The 18,106-nt window shown below is 45.1% G+C and overlaps 1 protein-coding gene across 1 annotated transcript in view; it reads right to left on the bottom strand.

Annotated features, from left to right (window-relative positions):
* Nucleotides 1-17,556, bottom strand: part of ACSF3 (acyl-CoA synthetase family member 3) — a 132,996-nt gene extending 115,440 nt beyond the window's left edge. The window contains exon 1 of the mRNA XM_075325939.1: nucleotides 17,482-17,556. The gene's annotated coding sequence lies outside the window, so the exon portion shown is untranslated. The remainder of the gene's footprint in view (nucleotides 1-17,481) is intronic.
* Nucleotides 17,557-18,106: the final 550 nt, after the last annotated feature.

The raw sequence follows: 18,106 nt of genomic DNA, 5'->3' as shown, positions 1-18,106 counted from the left end.
ATAATGAGGAAATGTCACTTGTGCGCTCTATATAAAGAGGAAATGTCACTTGTGCGCTCTATATAAGGAGGAAATGTCACTTGTGCGCTCTATATAAAGAGGAAATGTCACTTGTGCGCTCTATATAAGGAGAAAATGTCACTTGTGCGCTCTATATAAGGAGAAAATGTCACTTGTGCGCTCTATATTAGAAGGAAATGTCACTTGTGCACTCTATATAAGGAGGAAATGTCACTTGTGCGCTCTATATAAGGAGGAAATGTCACTTGTGCGCTCTATATCAAGGAGGAAATGTCACTTGTGCGCTCTATATAAGGAGGAAATGTCACTTGTGCGCTCTATACAAGGAGGAAATGTCACTTGTGCACTCTATACAAGGAGGAAATGTCACTTGTGCGCTCTATACAAGGAGGAAATGTCACTTGTGCGCTCTATACAAGGAGGAAATGTCACTTGTGCGCTCTATACAAGGAGGAAATGTCACTTGTGCGCTCTATATAAGGAGGAAATGTCACTTGTGCGCTCTATATTAGAAGGAAATGTCACTTGTGTGCTCTATATAAAGAGGAAATGTCACTTGTGCGCTCTATATAAAGAGGAAATGTCACTTGTGCGCTCTATATAAGGAGGAAATGTCACTTGTGCGCTCTATACAAGAAGGAAATGTCACTTGTGCGCTCTCTATAAAGAGGAAATGTCACTTGTGCGCTCTATATAAGGAGAAAATGTCACTTGTGCGCTCTATATAAAGAGGAAATGTCACTTGTGCGCTCTATATTAGAAGGAAATGTCACTTGTGTGCTCTATATAAGGAGGAAATGTCACTTGTGCGCTCTATATTAGAAGGAAATGTCACTTGTGTGCTCTATATAAGGAGGAAATGTCACTTGTGCGCTCTATATAAAGAGGAAATGTCACTTGTGCGCTCTATATAAAGAGAAAATGTCACTTGTGCGCTCTATATAAGGAGAAAATGTCACTTGTGTGCTCTATATAAGGAGGAAATGTCACTTGTGCGCTCTATATTAGGAGGAAATGTCACTTGTGCACTCTATATAAGGAGGAAATGTCACTTGTGCGCTCTATATAAGGAGGAAATGTCACTTGTGCGCTCTATATCAAGGAGGAAATGTCACTTGTGCGCTCTATATAAGGAGGAAATGTCACTTGTGCGCTCTATACAAGGAGGAAATGTCACTTGTGCGCTCTATACAAGGAGGAAATGTCACTTGTGCGCTCTATACAAGGAGGAAATGTCACTTGTGCGCTCTATATCAAGGAGGAAATGTCACTTGTGCGCTCTATATAAGGAGAAAATGTCACTTGTGCGCTCTATATATGGAGGAAATGTCACTTGTGCGCTCTATACAAGGAGGAAATGTCACTTGTGCGCTCTATATAAGGAGGAAATGTCACTTGTGCGCTCTATACAAGGAGGAAATGTCACTTGTGCGCTCTATATAAGGAGGAAATGTCACTTGTGCGCTCTATACAAGGAGGAAATGTCACTTGTGTGCTCTATACAAGGAGGAAATGTCACTTGTGCACTCTATACAAGGAGGAAATGTCACTTGTGCACTCTATACAAGGAGGAAATGTCACTTGTACTCTCTATACAAGGAGGGAATGTCACTTGTGCGCTCTATATTAGAAGGAAATGTCACTTGTGCGCTCGATACAAAGAGGAAATGTCACTTGTGCGCTCTATATAAGGAGAAAATGTCACTTGTGCGCTCTATATTAGAAGGAAATGTCACCTATGCGCTCTATATTAGAAGGAAATGTCACTTGTGTGCTCTATATAATGAGGAAATGTCACTTGTGCGCTCTATATAAAGAGGAAATGTCACTTGTGCGCTCTATATAAGGAGGAAATGTCACTTGTGCGCTCTATATAAAGAGGAAATGTCACTTGTGCGCTCTATATAAGGAGAAAATGTCACTTGTGCGCTCTATATAAGGAGAAAATGTCACTTGTGCGCTCTATATAAGGAGGAAATGTCACTTGTGCGCTCTATATTAGGAGGAAATGTCACTTGTGCACTCTATATAAGGAGGAAATGTCACTTGTGTGCTCTATATAAGGAGGAAATGTCACTTGTGCGCTCTATATCAAGGAGGAAATGTCACTTGTGCGCTCTATATAAGGAGGAAATGTCACTTGTGCGCTCTATACAAGGAGGAAATGTCACTTGTGCGCTCTATACAAGGAGGAAATGTCACTTGTGCGCTCTATACAAGGAGGAAATGTCACTTGTGCGCTCTATATCAAGGAGGAAATGTCACTTGTGCGCTCTATATAAGGAGGAAATGTCACTTGTGCGCTCTATATAAGGAGGAAATGTCACTTGTGCGCTCTATACAAGGAAGAAATGTCACTTGTGCGCTCTATATAAGGAGGAAATGTCACTTGTGCGCTCTATACAAGGAGGAAATGTCACTTGTGTGCTCTATACAAGGAGGAAATGTCACTTGTGTGCTCTATACAAGGAGGAAATGTCACTTGTACTCTCTATACAAGGAGGGAATGTCACTTGTGCGCTCTATACAAGGAGGAAATGTCACTTGTGCGCTCTATACAAGAAGGAAATATTACTTGTGCGCTCTATATAAGGAGGAAATGTCACTTGTGCTCTCTATACAAGGAGGAAATGTCACTTGTGCACTCTATATCAAGGAGGAAATGTCACTTGTGTGCTCTATACAAGGAGGAAATGTCACTTGTGCACTCTATACAAGGAGGAAATGTCACTTGTGCACTCTATACAAGGAGGAAATGTCACTTGTACTCTCTATACAAGGAGGGAATGTCACTTGTGCGCTCTATACAAGGAGGAAATGTCACTTGTGCGCTCTATACAAGAAGGAAATATTACTTGTGCGCTCTATATAAGGAGGAAATGTCACTTGTGCGCTCTATATTAGGAGGAAATGTCACTTGTGCACTCTATATAAGGAGGAAATGTCACTTGTGCGCTCTATATAAGGAGGAAATGTCACTTGTGCGCTCTATATCAAGGAGGAAATGTCACTTGTGCGCTCTATACAAGGAGGAAATGTCACTTGTGCGCTCTATACAAGGAGGAAATGTCACTTGTGCGCTCTATACAAGGAGGAAATGTCACTTGTGCGCTCTATATTAGGAGGAAATGTCACTTGTGCACTCTATATAAGGAGGAAATGTCACTTGTGCGCTCTATATAAGGAGGAAATGTCACTTGTGCGCTCTATATCAAGGAGGAAATGTCACTTGTGCGCTCTATACAAGGAGGAAATGTCACTTGTGCGCTCTATACAAGGAGGAAATGTCACTTGTGCGCTCTATACAAGGAGGAAATGTCACTTGTGCGCTCTATATCAAGGAGGAAATGTCACTTGTGCGCTCTATATAAGGAGGAAATGTCACTTGTGCGCTCTATATAAGGAGGAAATGTCACTTGTGCGCTCTATACAAGGAGGAAATGTCACTTGTGCGCTCTATATAAGGAGGAAATGTCACTTGTGCGCTCTATACAAGGAGGAAATGTCACTTGTGCGCTCTATACAAGGAGGAAATGTCACTTGTGTGCTCTATACAAGGAGGAAATGTCACTTGTGTGCTCTATACAAGGAGGAAATGTCACTTGTACTCTCTATACAAGGAGGGAATGTCACTTGTGCGCACTATACAAGGAGGAAATGTCACTTGTGCGCTCTATACAAGAAGGAAATATTACTTGTGCGCTCTATACAAGGAGGAAATGTCACTTGTGCGCTCTATACAAGGAGGAAATGTCACTTGTGCGCTCTATATAAGGAGGAAAATGTCACTTGTGCGTTCGATACAAGGAGGAAATGTCACTTCTGCGCTTTATACAAGAAGGAAATGTCACTTGTGCGCTCTATATAGGGAGGAAATGTCACTTGTGCGCTCTATATAGGGAGGAAATGTCACTTGCGCGCTCTATATAAGGAGGAAATGTCACTTGTGCGCTCTATATAGGGAGGAAATGTCACTTGCGCGCTCTATATAAGGAGGAAATGTCACTTGTGCGCTCTATACAAGAAGGAAATGTCACTTGTGCGCACTATATAGGGAGGAAATGTCACTTGCGCGCTCTATATAGGGAGGAAATGTCACTTGCACGCTCTATATAAGGAGGAAATGTCACTTGTGCGCTCTATATAGGGAGGAAATGTCACTTGCGCGCTCTATATAAGGAGGAAATGTCACTTGTGCGCTCTATACAAGAAGGAAATGTCACTTGTGCGCACTATATAGGGAGGAAATGTCACTTACGCGCTCTATATAGGGAGGAAATGTCACTTGCGCGCTCTATATAAGGAGGAAATATCACTTGTGCGCTCTATATAAGGAGGAAATGTCACTTGTGCGCTCTATATAAGGAGGAAATGTCACTTGTGCGCTCTATACAAGAAGGAAATGTCACTTGTGCGCTCTATATAAGGAGGAAATGTCACTTGTGCGCTCTATACAAGAAGGAAATGTCACTTGTGCGCTCTATATAGGGAGGAAATGTCACTTGCGCGCTCTATACAAGGAGGAAATGTCACTTGTGTGCTCTATACAAGGAGGAAATGTCACTTGTGTGCTCTATACAAGGAGGAAATGTCACTTGTACTCTCTATACAAGGAGGGAATGTCACTTGTGCGCTCTCTATAGGGAGGAAATGTCACTTGCGCGCTCTATATAAGGAGGAAATGTCACTTGTGTGCTCTATACAAGAAGGAAATGTCACTTGTGCGCTCTATATAGGGAGGAAATGTCACTTGCGCGCTCTATACTAGAAGGGAATGTCACTTGTCGCTGCATAGAAGAAGGGAGCCTCGGTCTATGCATTGTGTATAGGGAATTTGTTAGTTTTGTGCACTCTAATCAATAATGCAGGATCAGTTCAGCATATATATATATATATATATATATATATATAATATGTATATTAGGAGGAAATGTCATAATAATCTTTGTGCTCTGTATAGAGGAATGTCTGCCTTCCACATTCGTGGACACAATATATTTTATGGGACTATTCAATACTCGGATTGGAATTACGGACCAATCTTGCCCATTGAAGTTTATGGGTCCATGCAGAAAACAGGCAGCACTCGGTTGGCGGCACTCTATTAAAAGTTGAGCGCTCCGCGGTACTGATCCCATTTTGCACCCATGATGAGGGTCTGTGGGGGGACGAGGTGGTCTCTGTGTACGGCATAGGAGCACGGCGCTGTGTAATACTCCGGCTCAGCGTCGTCTCATAGTTGGGATTTTGCTCCATAAGCGTCTGTCTCTGCCGTCTATTCATTGCGCTATTTATTAGGGGCTGTTAAGCTGCTTAACGTCTTTTCATCCCTATTGATTACTCTGTTACTGCGCAGTCACTGACAGATCTCACCCAGCAACTCATACATCACATGCTGACAGATATTACCTGTTCAACAGGAGCTCCCGGGGGTATTTACTCAGAGCCTGGTGCAGGGAGCGTGCCGCAGCCCGGATGAGATGGGAATACAAGAAGCACTTACAGACAGACATCTCTTAACACTGTTACTTTATTGATCAGTCAAATATAAAGCTATCTTCCCTGAGCCTCTGTTAAAGGGAACCGTTAACTGCCGTAGCCCCCTACACCACCACCATGTCCCTGTTGCATGCTATTCCTGCGTTCAACATTCTTTTTTTGTCATTGGGCTAGTTTGCTTGCTCCATTAATCATATTTTATAGAGAGACCTATCACATCTACTCTCCTCCTATTTATGCTGGTAGAACCCTTCTACCCATGCCAGCTATAGCTAATTCTATGTTGGTCTGTAAGGTGTGGTGTCCCAGACTTTCTGGCAAAAGTTGTGCTTAAGTTGTATCAATTTCTTGGAGCAGTTGTGGAATTTACTCTTGTTGTTTTGTTGCTTCCTTCTTGTTCTTGTTTTTCTTCCTTAATCTCTTATTGTTATTACTAGAGATAATCGAATACCTCAAATATTCGGCAACGCCTATATTCGCCGAATAGGTCACTGCTATTTGACTATTTGCGAATATTCGATGCGCAATGTAAGTCTATGGGAAACCATCCCATAGACTTACATTGCACATTGAATATTCGCATAGCGGCGACCAATTCGTCGGATATTCACGAAGCCGAATATTTGTGATATTCGATCATCTCTAGTTATTACCTTTGTGTGTACATGCAGTGCGACAGAGCTTTGGTTTTCCCTTGTCTGTCTTTATCTGTGGTTTTCAACACACTCCCATCCTAGTGGGAAGGGGAATCAGATCAGGACTCATCGGGACTCCAGCCTCTCCACCATCAGGAGTATCCCTGAGGATAGGGATAGCATAGGAACTCCAGTGTCCCACTATCCCATAGTCATCTTGACATCTTGCCCAAGGAGGAAGAATGTCTTGCACATGCACGTAATTTGCAAGGAGGCGACAGTGATGTTCCTTTTGAAAATGATATAAATCGCGCACAGAGGAGCATGCAGACAAGATGGGAGGCAGGACTAGTCCTGGGGGAATTATCCTAGTTCATACACATTTGCATAGCTGCAACATGGACCATAGACATCATTAACCTGGAGATGTTCATTTACTTCTATGGAAGAGTCTTATGGACATGCGCTGATCTGTGCAGAGAGGGGAGGAGATGACCTATAACATCCCCTGTTCTAAGTGGTGGATCCTGCGTTGTCAAACGGGTTTGACTTGTGTACCTCGTATAATAAAAGGCATCACTAATTACAAGTACCGAGCATGGTAGTGCCCGCTCATCACTAGTTACCAGTACTGAGCACCTGAGCATGGTAGTGCCCGCTCATCACTGGTTACGAGTACTGAGCACCTGAGCATGGTAGTGCCCACTCATCACTAGTTACGAGTACCGAGCACCCGAGCATGGTAGTGCCCGCTCATCACTAGTTACGAGTACTGAGCACCCGAGCATGGTAGTGCCCGCTCATCACTAGTTACGAGTACCGAGCACCCGAGCATGGTAGTGCCCGCTCATCACTAGTTACGAGTACTGAGCACCCGAGCATGGTAGTGCCCACTCATCACTAGTTACGAGTACTGAGCACCCGAGCATGGTAGTGCCCGCTCATCACTAGTTACGAGTACTGAGCACCCGAGCATGGTAGTGCCCGCTCATCACTAGTTACGAGTACTGAGCACCCGAGCATGGTAGTGCCCACTCATCACTAGTTACGAGTACTGAGCACCCGAGCATGGTAGTGCCCGCTCATCACTAGTTACGAGTACTGAGCACCCGAGCATGGTAGTGCTCGCTCATCACTAGTTACGAGTACTGAGCACCCGAGCATGGTAGTGCTCGCTCATCACTAGTTACGAGTACTGAGCACCCGAGCATGGTAGTGCCCGCTCATCACTAGTTACGAGTACTGAGTACCCGAGCATGGTAGTGCCCGCTCATCACTAGTTACCAGTACTGTGCACCCGAGCATGGTAGTGCCCGCTCATCACTAGTTACGAGTCCCGAGCATGGTAGTGCCCACTCATCACCAGTTATGTCACTGAATTACTGAGTCAGATTGTATCTTACAAAGGTCCTTATATATATACATATATACAGTATATACACATCAAAGATTCCTGTGACATGACATTATATTTTTATATAAGAATGGCATAAATCAGGGCACCCCATGCAAAATGTATGCAATTTCTTTTTAATGAAGCCTAGAAATATAGCCGCTGGACACCATCTGGGTCACAGGACCCGAGAAACATATAAACAGTATGAGCCTAAAAGGTCTCCTCTGGCTCCATATTGATTTATCTGGGAATCAATCCCACCCACCAGCTACGAAGTCACGTGGTGTCCGTGGCTGTGACATTCATTTATAGTGGTACAATAAGGGATGAAGCAAATCTCATTAGGTCTGTAGTATATAAAACGGTAGATCAGATCAGTATTATTTTATATTTTCTTTTTTTTTTTTTTTTCCAAAACTGGATCCCGGGAGACGGTCTTATGTCATATTCTGCTGGATTCCATGCCCCTTTATTTTATTTTTTTTAAAGAAATTAACCTTTTAAGTTTTGGAAAACCCATGTCCCCAGGCTGTAGTTAGGTTTTATTTTTTAAGACAGCACCTCCCATGGCTGTTCCTGGTATTGCAACTCAGCCCCATTCAAGCGGTATTGTTGCCATGTGCACCTCTTTCTGGTCAGAGACGCCATCTGCTTCCAGCCAGATGACTCCATGGTGTATTCCATCATCCTGAGTCCAACTTCAAGAAATGGGACATTCGTAGTGTGAAGGTGCAGCCAACAAATCTGCTTGACTCCATCCCATCGACATAGACCATAATCTCAAAGAAATGTACCCAATGCTTTGTTGAATTATGGGCATGAGGTTGGGTCCTATCCAATGCCAAAGAAGAGCCCACCATGTCCAGTGCCCCAATGCCAAAGAAGATTCCACCATGTCCAGTGCTACAATGTCAAAGAAGAGCCCACCATGTCCAGTGCCCCAATGCCAAAGAAGAACCCACCATGTTGTTACGTCACCACCGGAGTCCGCTCCAGCGACTTCCACTTTGATCACCAGGCAATGCCGTGTTCCTGCCGTGGATGGTGCTGGTGATGGGAGAGTAGTCGATGCCAGCGGCGCCGGTGGGCGCAGGCTCCACTCATCCACTGGGATGGGTTTACTTGGGATCTGCAGTACCACTGGCTGACTGTAGGTGGCATATGTCTTCCAGCTGAAGTTACCATCATTCAGCTACAACCAATGGGAAGACACCACACCCTTCTTAATTCCCCTCCTGTCAGTTGACCACTGCCAGAGATAGTTCTGAATTCCTTGTTCCTGTTTTGTTTAGTGATTCTGGTGTTTTGACTTCTGCTTGTTTCCTGACTTCCCTCCTGCCTGCTGTTTATGTACCTCACTGTCCGATCCGGATTTGACCTCTGCTTCGTTTGCTGATTACGTCCTTGCCTGCTGATTCTGTCCCTGTTTTGCATTTCCCTGTTCGACCCTGCCTGACTACTACTCTCATCAGACTGCAGCCTTCCACAGGTAGCGATCTCCGGGGCCCTATGTAATTCCAAATCCCTGTAGAGGGGTTAAAGGGTTTCAGGGTTCTAGGGGTCCTGCTTGGTGAGTGGCTTCCCTCTAGCCTGTCCATTACAGCCCGTCTGAGTCTGTGGATCCAGTCAGGCGTTACACATGTCCAGTGTCCTAATGCCAAAGAAGAGCCCACCATGCCCAGTGCCCCAATGCCAAAGAAGAGTCCACCATGTCCAGTGCCCCATTGGAAAGAAGAGTCCACCATGTCCGGTGCTCCAATGCCAAAGAAGAGTCCACCATGTCCAGTGCCCCAATGCCAAAGAAGAGCCCACCATGTCCAGTGCCCCAATGCCAAAGAAGAGCCCACCATGTCTAGTGCCCTAATGCTAAAGAAGAGCCCACCATGTCAAGTTCCCCAATGCCAAAGAAGAGTCCACCATTTCCAGTGCCATCTCCAAAACCGTTGGAGATCATTTAGGAAAATCCACCAATTTTGTTAGACCCTATAGATTAATGTGATCCATCACAGGCTCCGTCTATATGATTTTGGAATTTTTTTTATGCCAGGGTACGACTTTAAGATTGTGGCTGCAGTAAACAAAGCACATCTCATTGTAGGCGCCTCGACTTATGTTACGGTGCATTATTGTATCTCATCAATCGCTCATGTGCTTCATCGACATTCCATGTGGATGGGTCCTATCCACTGCCAAAGAAGACTCCGCCATGTCCATTGCCTTCTCCCAAACCGTTGAGCTAATTTTGGAAAAATCTCCAATTTTGTTAGAGCCTATAGTTTAATGTGCTTCATCGAAATCCCTTGAGGTTGGGTCCTATCCAGTGCCAAAGAAGAGTCCACCATGTCCAGTGCACCCTCCAAAACCAAAAGCCTCCAATTTTGTTATACCCTTTAGATTAATGAGATCCATCACAGGCTCAGTGTATCTGATTTTGGGCAATTTTTTTTATGCCAGGGCACGACTTGGAGCTGGTGCCCGCAGTAAACAAATCACATCTCATCGTAGGCACCTCAACTTATTTTTACGGTACATTATTGTATTTCATCAATCGCCAGTGTGGTTCATCAAAATTCCATGAGGTTGGGTCTTATCCAATGCCAAAGAAGAGTCCACCATGTCCAGTGCCTTCTCCAAAACCATTGAGCTAATTTCAGAAAAGCCTCCAATTTTGGTAGACCCTATAGTTTAATGTGATTTATCGAAATTCCATGAGGTTGTACCATATCCATTGGCAAAAAGGAGTCCAACATGTCCAGTGCCGCCTGTGAAGATGTAATTTACCCTCTCACTATATATGCTGTACAGATTCCTATTTCAAGCTGGGTTCATTGTCTTATTTGAACTACTTCTGTGTACATTTCTATTGCTGTAGGTAATCACCCCCTAAAATGCAAGGTTATATCCTCTTGAGGCACTTCCATCCCTGGGAGTAGGGGGAGGTGGGCCTAGAGTCCAACTAGTGTAAACTCTGCTTACCTGGGAGATTCAGTCAGAGTGAGCTGAAACGTGAAGAGAGCAGGAGCTCCAGCCTGGGTGGCTGTGGACACGGACGGAGCTAGGCCTGTGTGGCGTCCAGTGGATTGTGTGGGATTTCTGGGACTCTGAAAAGGACTATTACGTTGTGATCTGGCACTTTGGATTATCGGGAGGTGCCCCGAATCTGTTTTATTTGGACTTGTCGTGTGCTGTTCCTGTATTCCTGTTAGTAAACCTGTTGGATCGTCCCTCGGCCTCGTCCATCCTTTGCTCTGTTGTACACCCCCGTCACAAACTGGTTGGCAGCGCTGGGATCAGAGCAGAAGGAATGGAGGACAACGGCCCATTAACATCTGGAATCAGAACCTCAGAGTACAAGAACTGGACTGTGGTGAGCCTACAAACAATGGCCCGTGAAGTAGGAGTTCGTTTCAAAGGACTCTCCAAGGAGCAGCTGATTGAGGCGCTAGAAGGAGTCTGTTCGCAAAATGACGTGGAGGAAGGATCCTCACAGCAAACGGAAGAAAGACGGCAGCCGGAGGTGAATACCCAAAAAAGTCAATGGGTTGTGTGGTACAAGGAGGAGATGGCACTGCTTGGAGATGAGGCCACCATAGAAGATAAGAGGGAGGCCATGCGTGGAGCTAAAGAGAAGGAGCGCAGGATGGAGGAGATGGCACTGCTGGATAAGGAGCTCGCTGTGGAAGCCGCGAGAGGTTCCAGACAGACTGTAACCCCAGCACCCATCATGAGGGAACTTCCCAGGGTGTCCCGCAAAGACTTTAAGCCGTTTAATGAGGCTGCAGGCGACATTGAGGGCTTCTTCCAGGACTTTGAGCATCAGTGTCGATTAATGGAAGTCCCGGACAGGGAGCGTGTCCGGCATCTGATTGGGCTCCTAGAGGGGGGAGCTGCTGAAGCCTATAGAGCTATGGACCCTCGGTGGAACTGTGAGTATGCAGATATTAAACAGACTATTCTAGAACATTATGCTGTGACCCCAGACACTTACAGGACTCAGTTCCGTGCTTTAGCCTGTGCTGGGGAAGTGTCTTTTAAGATATATGCTCATAGACTCAAACAAATATGTAATCGCTGGCTGGAGGCAGAGGAGGCCTTATCTTGGGGGACCTTCCTGCAGGTCATCCTAAAAGAACAATTCTTTGCCCAGTGCCCCGCTGAGATCCGGGAATGGGTGCGTGAGAGAAAACCAGCGACAGTGGAGGAAGCTGCTGCTCTAGCTGATGAGGTGCTCACTATCAAGCCTCAGTGGAGGGTTCTGTTGGAGGATGGAGAGACGCCTAACAGCTCCACAACACCGGATGCCCCCAGTTATTCTGTCCCCATTGTTCCCCGTTCCGCTAAGCCACCACATGTTGATACCCGTGTTAATGTGCCTCCAGTTGCTTCTACTGCACTTTCTGGAATACGCCGGGGTCCCGGGCATTTGCAGGCCTCATGCCCAGCCAGCCCATGGAGGAATCATCCTCAAACCCCTACAGCACCTTCAGGTGGGAGCCGGCCTCCAAGTTCCCCTACCCCTTACCCAAGAGGACACCTTGGATGGAGGGAGACGCAGCGCAGATGCTATCAATGTGGACAGCCAGGGCATCGGCAAGTCTCCTGCCCAGCTGTTCAAATGAGGACTGATCCTGCACCCAATCGGATTGTTAATTATTTACAGCCCAGTGCCATGGAGGAAGATGTGGCACCGTTATGTGAGGACTGGCCTAGTGACTCAGCCCCCCATGTTGCACCACCAGGAGTTTACGGGGTGCGACCCGCAGTTATGACGACTTCTGCTCATCGAGGTAAGCACTTGCAGGAGGTTGTGCTGGATGGACAGAGACTTGTTGGATTTTGTGACTCGGGTGCTTTCCTCACACTGGCTGATCCCCGAGTGGTTCGGCCTGAGGCAATCCATAGAGGACCTGGGATTGTTATTGAACTGGCTGGTGGACAATGGAGGACTATTCCCACAGCCACTGTGGATCTGAACTTTGGTTTTGGGGTCAGGCGATGTGTGGTTGGGGTGATGGGTGGTCTGCCTGCAGCTGTTCTCCTGGGCAATGATGTGGGAGAGCTACGATGCCAATTCGTGGCTGCATGAAGCCACATGTAAGTAACGCTCTGCCTGTGTGTACTTAACCAGTGACCTGTAGAGGTCCCTAGTACGTACACAAGTTGGGAGGGGGAGGGATTGTGAAGATGTAATTTACCCTCTCACTGTATATGCTGTACAGATTCCTATTTCAAGCTGGGTTCATTGTCTTATTTGAACTACTTCTGTGTACATTTCTATTGCTGTAGGTAATCACCCCCTAAAATGCAAGGTTATATCCTCTTGAGGCACTTCCATCCCTGGGAGTAGGGGGAGGTGGGCCTAGAGTCCAACTAGTGTAAACTCTGCTTACCTGGGAGATTCAGTCAGAGTGAGCTGAAACGTGAAGAGAGCAGGAGCTCCAGCCTGGGTGGCTGTGGACACGGACGGAGCTAGGCCTGTGTGGCGTCCAGTGGATTGTGTGGGATTTCTGGGACTCTGAAAAGGACTATTACGTTGTGATCTGGCACTTTGGATTATCGGGAGGTGCCCCGAATCTGTTTTATTTGGACTTGTCGTGTGCTGTTCCTGTATTCCTGTTAGTAAACCTGTTGGATCGTCCCTCGGCCTCGTCCATCCTTTGCTCTGTTGTACACCCCCGTCACACCGCCTCCCAACCGTTGGAGATCATTTCAGAATATTTTGTTAGACCCTAAAGATTAATGAGATCCATCAAAGCTCAGTCTATATAATTTTGGGCAATTTTATTATGCCAGGGTACGACTTGGAGTGGGTGCCCGCAGTAAAGAAACCACATCTCAGCTTTGGTGCATTACAGTATCTCATTTATCGCCAATGTGTTTCATCAAAATTCCAGGAGGTTGGGTCCTATCCAATGCCAAAGAAGAGTCCACCATGTCCAGTGTCTTCTCCAAAAGCGTTGAGCTAATTTCAGAAAATCCACCAATTTTGTTAGACCCTATAGTTTAATGTGATTCATTGAAATTCCATGAGGTTGGGTCCTATCCAATGCTAAAGATGAGTCCAACATGTCCAGTACCCCCTCCCAACCGTTGGAGATCATTTCAGAAAATGTTGTTAGACCGTAAAGATTAATGAGATCCATCACAGGTTCAGTCTGTATAATTTTGGGCAATTTTTTTACGCCAGGGTACGACTTGGAGCAGGTGTCTGCAGTAAATAAAGCACATATCACATCGTAGGCGCTTCTGTACATTACAGTATCTCATCAATCACTATTGTGCCTCATCGAAATACCGTGAGGTTAGGTCCTAACCAATGCCAAAGAAGAGTCCACCATGTCCAGTGCCTTCTCCAAAAGCGTTGAGCTAATTTCAGAAAAGCCTCCCATTTTGTTAGACCCTATAGTTTAATGTGCTTCATCAAAATTCCATGAGGTTCAGTCCTATCCAATGCCAAAGAAGAGTCCACCATGTCCAGTGCCTTCTCCAAAACTGTTGGAGATCATTTCAGAAAATTTTGTTAGACTATAAAGATTAATGAGATCCATCACAGGCTCAGTCTATATACAGATAGGTCCAGAAATATTTGGACAGTGACACAATTGTCGCGAGTTGGGCTCTGCATGCCACCACATTGGATTTGAAATGAAACCTCTACAACAGAATTCAAGTGCAGATTGTAACGTTTAATTTGAAGGTTTGAACAAAAATATCTGATAGAAATTGTAGGAATTGTCACATTTCTTTACAAACACTCCACATTTTAGGAGGTCAAAAGTAATTGGACAAATAAACCAAACCCAAACAAAATATTTTTATTTTCAATATTTTGTTGCGAATACTTTGGAGGCAATCACTGCCTTAAGTCTGGAACCCATGGACATCACCAAACGCTGGGTTTCCTCCTTCTTAATGCTTTGCCAGGCCTTTACAGCCGCAGCCTTCAGGTCTTGCTTGTTTGTGGGTCTTTCCGTCTTAAGTCTGGATTTGAGCAAGTGAAATGCATGCTCAATTGGGTTAAGATCTGGTGATTGACTTGGCCATTGCAGAATGTTCCACTTTTTTGCACTCATGAACTCCTGGGTAGCTTTGGCTATATGCTTGGGGTCATTGTCCATCTGTACTATGAAGCGCCGTCCGATCAACTTTGCGGCATTTGGCTGAATCTGGGCTGAAAGTATATCCCGGTACACTTCAGAATTCATCCGGCTACTCTTGTCTGCTGTTATGTCATCAATAAACACAAGTGACCCAGTGCCATTGAAAGCCATGCATGCCCATGCCATCACGTTGCCTCCACCATGTTTTACAGAGGATGTGGTGTGCCTTGGATCATGTGCCGTTCCCTTTCTTCTCCAAACTTTTTTCTTCCCATCATTCTGGTACAGGTTGATCTTTGTCTCATCTGTCCGTAGAATACTTTTCCAGAACTGAGCTGGCTTCATGAGGTGTTTTTCAGCAAATTTAACTCTGGCCTGTCTATTTTTGGAATTGATGAATGGTTTGCATATAGATGTGAACCCTTTGTATTTACTTTCATGGAGTCTTCTCTTTACTGTTGACTTAGAGACAGATATACCTACTTCACTGAGAGTGTTCTGGACTTCAGTTGATGTTGTGAACGGGTTCTTCTTCACCAAAGAAAGTATGCGGCGATCATCCACCACTGTTGTCATCCGTGGACGCCCAGGCCTTTTTGAGTTCCCAAGCTCACCAGTCAATTCCTTTTTTCTCAGAATGTACCCGACTGTTGATTTTGCTACTCCAAGCATGTCTGCTGTCTCTCTGATGGATTTTTTCTTTTTTTTCAGCCTCAGGATGTTCTGCTTCACCTCAATTGAGAGTTCCTTAGACCGCATGTTGTCTGGTCACAGCAACAGCTTCCAAATGCAAAACCACACACCTGTAATCAACCCCAGACCTTTTAACTACTTCATTGATTACAGGTTAACGAGGGAGACACCTTCAGAGTTAATTGCAGCCCTTAGAGTCCCTTGTCCAATTACTTTTGGTCCCTTGAAAAAGAGGAGGCTATGCATTACAGAGCTATGATTCCTAAACCCTTTCTCCGATTTGGATGTGAAAACTCTCATATTGCAGCTGGGAGTGTGCACTTTCAGCCCATATTATATATATAATTGTATTTCTGAACATGTTTTTGTAAACAGCTAAAATAACAAAACTTGTGTCACTGTCCAAATATTTCTGGACTTAACTGTAATTTTGGGCAATATTATTATTCCAGGGTGTAACTTGGAACGGGTGCCCGCAGTAAAGAAAGCACATCTCATCGTATGCACTTCGGTACATTATAGTATCTCATCAATCGCCATTGTGCTTCATCAAAATTCCAGGAGGTTGGGTCCTTTCCAATGCCAAAGAAGAGTCCACCATGTCCAGTGCCTTCTCCAAAAGCGTTGAGCTAATTTCAGAAAAGCCACCAATTTTGTTAGACCCTATAGTTTAATGTGATTTATCGAAATTCCATGATGTTGTACCCTATCCATTGGCAAAAAGGAGTCCAACATGTCCAGTGCCGCCTCCCAACCGTTGGAGATCATTTCAGAATATTTTGTTAGACCCTAAAGATTAATGAGATCCATCAAAGCTCAGTCTATATAATTTTGGGCAATTTTATTACGCCAGGGTACGACTTGGAGCGGGTGCCCGCAGTAAAGAAACCACATCTCAGCTTTGGTGCATTACAGTATCTCATCAATCGCCAATGTGTTTCATCAAAATTCCAGGAGGTTGGGTCCTATCCAATGCCAAAGAAGAGTCCACCATGTCCAGTGCCTTCTCCAAAAGCGTTGAGCTAATTTCAGAAAAGCCACCAATTTTGTTAGACCCTATAGTTTAATGTGATTCATTGAAATTCCATAAGGTTGGGTCCTATCCAATGCCAAACAGGAGTCCAACATGTCCAGTGCCCCCTCCCAGCCGTTGGAGATCATTTCAGAAAATGTTGAAAGACCGTAAAGATTAATGAGATCCATCACAGGCTCAGTCTATATAATTTTGGGCAATTTTATTACGCCATGGTACGACTTGGAGCGGGTGCCTGGAGTAAAGAAAGCACATCTCAGCTTTGGTACATTACAGTATCTCATCAATCGCCAATGTGTTTCATCAAAATTCCATGAGGTTGGGTCCTTTCCAATGCCAAAGAAGAGTCCACCATGTCCAGTGTCTTCTCCAAAAGCGTTGAGCTAATTTCGAAAAAGCCTCCAATTTTGTTAGACCCTATAGATTAATGAGATCCTTCACAGGCTTAGTCTATATAATTTTAGGCAATTTTTTTTGAAGCCAGGGTACGACTTGGAGCTTATGTCCGCAGTAAACAAAGCACATCTCATCGTAGGCGCTTCGACTTATGTTTACGGAACATTATAGCATCTCATCAGTCGCCAATGTGCTTCATCGAAATTCCATATTCTCTTTTTTGTTACCTTCACTCCTACATTATACTACCCCCCCCACACTCAATACTTGTCACCCCCACCCCAGCCGCTACTTCTTCCTCGCCTCCCCTCCCCCCAGACTCATTTCCAGCATTCCTCTTAATACCACATTAACGAAGGCTGCTCATTTGAATACATAATCAGCTTCGGCATTCTGCCTGGCTAATTTCGAGGTGGGGAAGAAAAAGCAAGGGCTTGTTTGGGTGGGGGTGGGGGGACCAGAAGGGTGGAGGAATTTGCATATTAATTTTCTAGAAAGAAAGAAAATGTTTGCAGCATTCTTCCGTAGGATCTACAATGGGTTTAACACCTCCTTTCCCAAAACACTATCTTATCTTTTAACGCTTTGACTTCCGCGGGCCCTAAGTCTACTCCGCAACCGCGACGTTTTGGCGCCGGCTCATGCCAGAGAGGGGTTAAAGGTATCACTTGAGAATTTAATCACACAAATTACAGAGCATCTGCTAACCTCTTTTATGCGATCGTACGCCTGCAGAGCATTGCAGCGGCATCACTCCATTGGGAAGACTGCCTTGTGCAGCGCATCACGTCCCGAGCTGAAGATCCGCAGAGCCTTGTTTAACCTGCTCACATTCACCAACGTAGGCATGTGTGCCGGAGATACCCGCTGGGGTCCCTGAAAACTGGCTGCAAATAATATAGAAAGATTTAAGTGGTGACTAGCATGGATCTGCAGAGCATTAACGAGCTGGAGACCTGCGGAACGTTAGCATCCTAATATTCAAGCGGATAAGGAAGAAGGTGTGGAATCCCCTGGGTTCGTCTTAAAATTTGGAGAACTAGAGAACTCCCTTAAATGAAAATTTTGTAGATTCAATAGCATATAGTATTAAATGGGCAGCAAGGTGGCTCAGTGGTTAGCACTGTATATGGTGGCTCAGTGGTTAGCACTGTACATGGTGGTGTAGCACTGTACATAGTGGCTCAGTGGTTAGCACTGTACATGGGGGCTTAGCATTGTACATGGTGGCCCAGTTGTTAGCACTGTACATGGTAATTCAGTGGTTAACAGTGTACATGATGGCTTAGCACTGTACATGGTGGCTCAGTGGTTATCACTGTATATGATGGCT

This window comes from Anomaloglossus baeobatrachus, chromosome 10, assembly GCF_048569485.1.
Source record: "Anomaloglossus baeobatrachus isolate aAnoBae1 chromosome 10, aAnoBae1.hap1, whole genome shotgun sequence".
NCBI classification, from domain to species: domain Eukaryota; kingdom Metazoa; phylum Chordata; class Amphibia; order Anura; family Aromobatidae; genus Anomaloglossus; species Anomaloglossus baeobatrachus.
This window is presented reverse-complemented; position numbering and strand designations above follow the sequence as displayed.